Below are 9,318 nucleotides of genomic sequence, written 5' to 3'. Positions count from 1 at the left end.
CATTAATAAACCTTAATGTCTAGGGTCTTACACAGACAAATAGATAACAAAACACATATGTCTACCTAGAAATTAAAACAGGTAATATAAAGAATGGTGTGGAGGGTGGGGTGATCTGAGTTGAATTTAAAGAACTAGATCTGATTGAACAGGCCAATTCTTCTTTTCCTATAGACCCTCTTGGGGACATAGATCCCATTATATTTAAAACTTGAATACATTTTATTGGCTCATGGATTACTTTAGCTCTGTTATTAAAATTGTTTCACTTCGAAATATATCATTTTGAAAGATTTGCAGCAATGTTTTATGTCTGATTTCTTTAGAAAAAAATAATGAGGTCTTAAATACATTTTTAAAGGATAAGATATTGAGACTCAAAAATACATTTCAATAAGACAATGTGAATTGATCTTAATAGTTACCATAATAAATTTTCCACTTACTCAAATGATATTGCTATTGTTCAAAATTATTTTAGGCTCTTATTTTGGTTTTGCCTTTATAACCAAATTATGAGCCACATAAAAAAATTTCCAATATGTTATAGTTGCATCTTGTTCTTAACCCCAATGCCATTGCCCACCTTAATTATTTATATTGTTTATCATAAGGGACTCCAAATATCCTTGTATAGCCTCCCACAATAAAATTCATTCTTTGAGTAAATTTAAAAGAATCAGATGCCGTTCTGAAGGAAATTAAAAATTTTGAAATACTTAAAAAACTTTCGTGAGAATAAATGAATGTATAACCTTAAAAAGTAACTGTTTTATAAAGGAAGCCAATTATTTGGGTGTGTAAGATATGGTATGTGTGTGTAGTCCTATATGTTTATTCATTTATTTACTTATGAATGTACTACCATAATAGTATGAAAAACTATTCTTAGCATCAAGGAGGCATTTTAAATGTTTCTCATTTTGTTTTAAGGGTTTTTTGGCTTAGTAGACTATTCATTTAGCTTTTTTGCAAAACCAAATGCCGTGGGTGAAAACCTGCTTTAATTGTTGGTCTTTAATTGTCATCTCAACAGTTTTACTTCATGCGAATTAATTCTGGGCACCACATTTTGTGAAGGCCGGGTCTGTAGCCGCAAGATTAACTTTATATTCACGTTTGTATGACATAAACAAGACCACATCTGTTTGGTTCACTGTTATATGGCTGTCATAATACTCAGTATATAGTAGGTGTTCAATTACGGTCTCTTGAGTGGATGTCAGATGTCAGACACACACCTTGTCATTTTTAGGTTTTCTAAAAGTGTTATTTGAGAGACATGTTCAACTTTGATGAGATGAGATAAAATTATACTTTAACAAAAGCAATCTTTAGAGAAGAGATTGCAGGGGTGCTTATTCGTAAAACATAGAAACCTCTTGTTCTTTAGCCACTTTTTCCCCAGTGCCACGTCAAAGCAGCAATTTAAATTCATTTATGCATTTAATCTATACAATGTTTATTAAACACCTAGTATAAGCCAAAGAGTGTTCTAGAGACCAGGAAAATAGCTATAAACAAAATAGAGCTCCGATAGGGTTTGCATTTTAGTGGGGGCAAATGATGATTCTTGAAGATATTGTATTTGTGAGTATTGTTTCTGATTATTGACAAACTATGAGTAATGATCCCAATGCAGCGGGGTCTCACTGGCGTAATTTGGTGAGCTTCATAAACTGTTTCACAAAAGAGAGTGCTTTCCAGCCAGTTTGAGCAAATCTAGACAACCCGGATGCCTAACACCTCATGTTCTTTCACCACTGTTGTAAATGGTTTTGCTTACGAGGAGTGGTTGACCACTTTCAATTTCTCAGGAGTTACCAAACAATGTCTTTATTGTAAGATCATTCTTGGATGACATACGCTTTTAGAAAATAATACATGTGAAGCGTTAGTAGAGGAACACTTTTTTTGATACAATCTCTAATAAAGGCTACAGGCTTTGGGCTTTTAATCTTAGCATTAGCCACGTATTTAAAGAGTAGTTAACACAGCATCACCTAAGTCCCTACTTAGAATCCATTTCCATGAGGCTACCCCTAGATGTTTTAATGTGCATTTAAACCACAGAAATAAGAAATGGGTGAATATTTCTGTTTATGCATTCATGAATGAGTTTCTGAATTTCTCTAAAACAATGAAAAATATTTCTAGTACTAAGGAGGTGTTTGAAAAATTATGTTTTAAAAGTCATTTGTTTAGTAGATATTCACTCAGCTGTGGCAGTACAGTAGTAACAACAGTAGCTAGAATCCTGCCTTGCAGTCTTCCCTACCGTGACCTCACATGACTCTTTTCTTCCCAAACGTCACACTGCCAGTCATTAGCTGTAAATCTCTAGAGGGCAAAGACTGTATTTTATATGTGTACCCCCTCCAACTCCTACAGCCACCCCAGAACATACACAGTGTCTCATGCATGGCGTATTCGTATATTTTTACAAATTGGTTTTGGTTAAGAGCTATAAAGAACCCTCTCTTCTTCCTTGCTTTACATTGCTACAAATTTTCCTTGAGTAGCTTTCCTGAGAAACTGAGGTTGCCCAGGCAGCAAGCATTTACTTTTTTTTCCCCTAAATTCCTTTTGATAACCAGTATCTTATAAAAGAGTTCCTCTGAACTGATCTCTAAGAGAGTCTGAATAGTTATGTCACAGACGTGGGCCTCATCCTTTGCTGGTCTGCCTACTCTGTTTGCCACTTTTCCATCAGCAGTTGGTGGCATTCAGCAGCAGCTGCCTTATCTTCATCTTGCTTTTCACTTGAAGATTTGGGAGCTAAGCCAGGTCTCGAGATTGCCTTCTGCTCCATCTTATGGTCTTATTTGAAATCCTTTCACATACTTGGGGGGTGCCCAGGCAAGGAAGGACAAAAAAAAATGAGTTTCTCCCCACTCCCCAGCATAAGTCCCATTTTAGGCCTGCTTTTGCAATTACTAGTATTTCATCAGTTGTTCTTTTTGTATTGAAATGTAAAAATATTTGGGATACCTGGATGGCTCAGTAGGTTAAGTGTACGAATTTGGCTCGGATCTCACAGTTCATGAGTTCAAGCCCCGCGTCAGGCTTTGTGCTCTCAACTGGGAGACTGGAGCCTGCTTCAACTTCTGTGTTTCTCTCTTTCTCTGCCCCTTTCCCGCTCATGCTCTGTGTCTCTTTAAAAGATTTGAAATGCAAAAATATTCTAGCTTTGTTTTCTCAAAATAACTTATAAGAAATGGTTCAAACATGGATGTAAAATGGAATCAGTGAAAAAAGAGATACTACTGAGATCAGAGGTAAGGATATTCATTCATTCAAAAACTATTGAGCATCTACTATTTGTTTGGATCTATGGGGCAAACAAAGATGAACAAAACATAATTGTACTCCCTTAAAACATGCAACCTAGGTGGATAAATTGGAATCCTGCCCTGTACCAGCAGGTATCTGAACTCAACTAAGAATTTTAGACCTCTATACTATGCTAGGTTTTCAGATGGAAAAGTATTATTCGTTCCCTGGAGAAGTATTTTGAAAGACTACTACAGTCTCCCTTCCACAAAAGATGAAGGACATTGAGATGGAAGATAGAGACAGAGATCTCTCCAAGACATTAGGCATCGCTTCCTGTTCCATTCTACCTGCTACTTCCAAAATTAACCCCAGTAGGAAGCCTCTATACTCATAGGTTCCTTTGAGTACATCCCAAACTTCTTAAGTAATATAAAACCAAGAGAATAAAAAATTTTAACTAACTGAAGCCCAGCTATATACCAGCAGTATTTCATTCAGTTCTCACGCCAATGAAATGAGGCAGATATTTTACTGTGAAAAGTCTAGGTACTGAACGCCCAAGCCAAGTCAGGGTTCAAAGCCAGGTCCATGTGACTCCAAAGCCATACACACTTTTAAAGTTATAATTTTGTGGCATCCTGCTTTATGTCCTTCCTGTGAAGGTGGCATCTTCTCTTGGCTGTGGTCGCCCAGTGGGCCCTTTTTTGGGTAGCTCTTACAGGTTTCTCTCTTGTCTCTCTGGTTACTCCCTTGCTTCCTTGAACAATTCCTCAGGGTTTGGACAGCACAGTGTTACTCTGTCAGCATCATCTCCAAAGCCCTCTAGTGCTGGGAGCAGTTCTCCAGGCTTCTCCCAAGGCACTTCCTCAAGGACTGACACCCTCAACTTGAGCCCTGCGGCTTTAAGGCATACAACCAGGATCTTTCACCATTGTCCCAGACCACTGAAGGATGTGGCAAGAGTCTCCTATCCCTCTTAACTCCCATCCTTCCTATTCCTGATGGATAAGTAAAGTCTGGTGGTGACTCAATAAATGTTGAGTCAATGTTAGAGACTTGATCCAAAGCCATCTATTTGTCTGGCACCCAAGGCAGTGCTCGGTGTCATTCTACCATTTGGTCTCTGGAGTGTCCTTTGCCCCATGCCAAGGAACTTCAAACCCTGTGCTTTTGAGTCATTGTGTCAGCTTTTTATAATTTTTCTATTTTCTCCATTGCTTTTTACTTCTATACAAGTGAATGCACAGCTCACTTAACCTTCTGGTAGGTTTGCTGCTTTTAATCTGTCATGGAATGGATGCTTTTTCCTATTTTATCTAAAATGAGAGATGACAAGACTCCTAGGGCAGGACTCTTCTGTATTTGCTTAAGTTTCTGAATCTATCAAATTAATTGTTGTCTGTTCTGAGTTTTTTTTTTGCTTCCTCCTTTACTCTCAACTATATTATTTGTGTTGTTGTATCCTTAGAATAAGTGTTAAAGGATATTTTCTTTTCCCTTTGTTCTCACAAATTCTAGGCAAGTTTTGAGCATGCAATTTTCTTCAATTTCTTCTTATTTAGCCATTTTTTCAACAGAAGACGTTTCTGCTAATATGTGTAAGTCCCTTTTCAAGGAAACCATGATCAAATCAGTGTGGAGTGATATGTGATGTTTGATGTGATTCATAATTGCTATATTCATAAAGCTCCTGGAAGTATAAAACAGCGAGGATCCTAGAGATTATTTTGTCTGCTCCTTTTATTTTCAGGTCAGGAAAATGTAGACCATGAAGATGAAGGGCTATGTTCAAGGTCCCAGAGATAGTGGTCCGAGAGCCAAAATAAAACCCCTGCATTTGCTTCTTAGCTCATTACTTCTCTCTCCACTCTTATTTCTTCTTCTTAGAAAGAATCAAGTGTACATATTAAATGATTATAGATTTCATATTTAAATTTATAAGTATAGTAGTTACTATCCTTTGGGTTAACATCCTGCAGAAGATAAAACTGCAAAGTAGGAATTGTATAAATTTAGAAGCCAGATAGACAATGACCAAATACGAGGTCTGTCAGTTTCTGGCTGTAATTTTGGACAAGCTATTTAATTCCTCTAAACTTCAGTTTTCTCATCCATAAAATGGAGATTATAATAATAACCATGGAGTGAGAATTAACTGAATTGAGTTAAATAGTGCTGAGAACAATGTTTTGCCTCTAGTAATGTGTCCAATAAGAGAGATGCACAATTTTCAGATGTCTTTCCTTCATATAAAACAGGGAGCTTTTTTTCCCTTTATGCTTAAAATAGTGACTTTTTGTTATATTACAATTATTTTAGATTTTTGGTAAGCCCTACAAATAAGTTTGTAAATAGGTTTAAGGTATGCATTTAATTTCCATGGTTGTTTTTTTTTTTTTTAAATCCAGATCTGATTCTCTGCACAGAGTGGCAACGAAGTGAGTGTATATTTACAAAGGATATTTAAGTGTCATAGACCAGCATTTCTGAAAGGATGATGTTAGAACACCTGCATAAGAATCACTTGGGTGTTCTTTTTAAAAAAGGAAGATTTCTGGACTCCACAATAGATCCAATGAATGAGGATCTCTAATGAAGAAGGGGCCCAGGAGCCCCATACAAGCTAAATATGATTTTTATACACTTTAACTGTTGAGAACCACTGCTATAGATGAATCATCCTAAATACCAGATTACTTAACCTAAAATATTACTTTTAATTTCCTTAGTTAAATAATCTTTAGTAGTTCTTGCTACTCTCCAGTTTGGCAAGGGGGGCCATCCACTATCAGATTGTGTGAACTTGCCTATTTAATCTTTCCTGTGATAGGCTGAAAAATGTCTTCCAAAAGATGTCCATGTCCTTCCTAATATCTAGAAACTAGAAGTAGGGTACCTTAGAATATGGCAAAAGAATATGCAGATGTACTTAAATTAAGGCTTGTGCAGTGGACATTATCCTGGTTATTGAGGTGGAGCCCATGTAATCACAATGGTCTTTATATGAGAGGCAGGAGGATCAGTTAATATGTGAAAATAGAAGCAAGAGATCAAAGTGATGGCAGGAAGGGATACTGAGCCAAGGAAGGCATGCAACTTCTAGTAGCTGAGAAGGGAAATGAAACAAATTCTCCCCTCACAGCCTCTAGAAGCTGACGTCTTGATTTTAGCCCAGAGAGAGTGATTTTGGACCTTCAATCTTAGAACCATAAGATACTAGATACGTGCTATTTTAATCCAATCTACTTGTGGTAATTTCTTACAGCAGCAATAGAAAATGAATACCTTCATTTTCTCCAGGTACTCACCCTTTCTAGTCTTTGGCTCTGGTCCTTGCACTCTCCCTGAGCATAGTCTTATGTTTTCTCATTTCTGAGCTGTACTAACTTTCCACCTACCTGGCATGTTCTTTTTATTGTTGTTGTTCTCCTCCTGTCTGTTATTTGACTACTTTTTCAAAGATCCTTTCTCCTGTTTGCATAAAAACTTTCCTTGACCCTCCCAGTCAGGAGCGATTTTCCCTTCTCTGAAGTTCTAAAGCAGTCAAGACCTGTGCAATTTATTGTGCATCTTATAATGAAAGCCTCCATCCAGGAATGGGTAAGCATAAAATCTCTCAAATCAGAACTCCTAGATTTAAATCCTGATTCTACCACAACTACCTTAGAGAAGTTTCTTAAGCCCTCTAAGTCTCAGTCTTCATTTCCCTTAACCTCATAGGATCATGAAGCCTAGAGATGCTTCACAGAAAAGTGAATTGGCATGGTAGCTCAGTCAGAGTAATGATTTTTAAATGTGTCAGTGATAATATGAAGTATCTTCAGCATATCTCTGATTATCATCTGGAAGAGCTAGTCAACTACACTATTTGAATTTTAATGTTTGTGTTCTTATTTCTGTGTCTGTTAACTAAATGGAAGTAAACATGATAATAATTAAAACAACAATAGCAATAATAGCAAAGTGAAATAATGAAGGGAGCATTATTTTGGAAGACTTTGTTTTAGTTCTGACTTCACAATTTACTGGCTGTCTTAAACAAAATCAAGTTTCTTTAAAAAAATTGAGTTTCTTCTTCTGTAAAATGGGAATAATAATGGTATTTACCTCTTAAAATTAATTTTAGGATTAAATTAAGTGATCTATTTACATCTTAGCACCTAGACCATGATGAGAGTTGAGTACATGTTAACCATTGTTAATGGTAATCAGTATTCAATTTTCTTTTCACTTGTCTTTATTCTGTTATTAATCTTGATATTCTGGTACTTTATATATGGCAATAATATGATAAATGGGAGCAAGAAAATTGGGTATATGTCTAATATATTATGCTTTGCTATCAGAAGCATTATAGGCTACGAGTCCCACAAGATTTTAGGACTTACCATTGGTGCAATACTCAAACCACAAAAGTGTGCAAGAAATACAAAACTTGGCTACTTTCCTCCCTCTCTCCCTCTCTCCCTTCCTTCCTCTTTTTCATCTCAGGTGATTGTATGAATAGTTTGGTATTTTAAGTACTTTGAATACATTAGATTTTGGAACCATTTTTCAAAAAAAAAGTGTGATTCAATACATTGCCATTCATCATTACCTTCCCTTTACAACCTTTCATGCTATTTTAGTACAGACGAGAGCTCTCCTTATCCCAGCTAATTTGAATTCATTTTTCAAATGAGAGTTCATGAGCGACTATGCTAAAATTAAGATCTATTACATCTTCTGCACTTCCTTTGTCTGCTAATGTTATAATATGATTTTTAAGTAATTAGGTTTCTTTCGACATGATTTCTTATTTAGAAAATCAGGCTTATTTGCAAGTCTTTTATCTATACGTGTTTATATATTTCATATAGTTACTTTCTCCCCGGTTGTCCTCTAATTATTTTAGTGAGACTTGGAAGTACTCACTTTTATTTAAGCCATATAAAAAAGCTTCACATCACTAAGGAAATATGATACTAGAATGCTAGGAAAATGTGATAGTAAATGTTTTTGCCATTAAAGCAAGAAGGGAAAATGAAACTAATTCCTGTAAAGAAAAAGTATATTGAAGTATACTAAATAGATGCCTCAGAATTCACCCTTTGTTATTTATTATTTTTAAAGCAAGGAAATATTACCTCCTCCTCTTATTCCTTTGGCCACTTTTATTCAAAGGCTTCATTTTGTAATTTAAGGGATCAAATTTAAAAGGCAACTGGGAATTTCCCTCATGACCTGTGGGATAATCTCTTCCCTGTGTTTTCTTCCTAGAATATAAAATGGCAATCACAGTGGTTACAGGCCCTCCCTGGAAACCTTTCTTAATGACCCGGTGCCTTGGAAAATCATTTATTTTGCCTTAAGGAGACCCTGACCCTAGACATACAACATGCGCGTGCAAGCGCACACACACACACACACACAGTAAGTGAATTTAAAATGAGAAATGGAGACTTCATCTGCTAAATTACAAAATGTTTGTCCTGTTGAGAGATTTATAGCCTCGTGTTCTCTTTGGTCCCAGTGCACGAGTGCCATGGCTGAGAAGTAAGAGGTGGTGCTGAATGAAAACCATACTACTTTATAGACTTGGTGAGAGTGATTTTACTCATGAATAAGCAACAGCTCATGCTTGTGCAAAATGTCCATCTGTACCCTCTCATTATGGGTCTCTCTCATTAAAAAGAGGTATTTGAAGCCAAATAGAAAATATATTGTTTAATTTACCACAGATTTCAGAGCAGAAATATGAGTACCTTGTACCTTATAACATGGTTACATTTAACAAATTTAAACAGCTCAGTATAATCCTAATGTATTAGTTCATCCATTATGGAGCTAAAAACTTATCTTAAAGAATGTTAAAATTGATTTCTTAAATATTAAAATGAGGATGAATTTTCACCTAAAAAACTTTCCCTGCTTTTCCCCCAAACATAATTTGTTTTTAAAATTCAGCTAATAGAATCTGAATCATGGCGCACCCCCACGAAAAGAAAAGAAAAAATTAGCTAGTAGAGGAACCACAGTATCCTCTCAAATAGTCTTTTTAAT

Source organism: Crocuta crocuta, unplaced genomic scaffold (assembly GCF_008692635.1).
Source record: "Crocuta crocuta isolate KB4526 unplaced genomic scaffold, BGI_CrCroc_1.0 scaffold518, whole genome shotgun sequence".
NCBI lineage: Eukaryota > Metazoa > Chordata > Mammalia > Carnivora > Hyaenidae > Crocuta > Crocuta crocuta.
Note: the sequence above shows the minus strand (reverse complement) of the source record.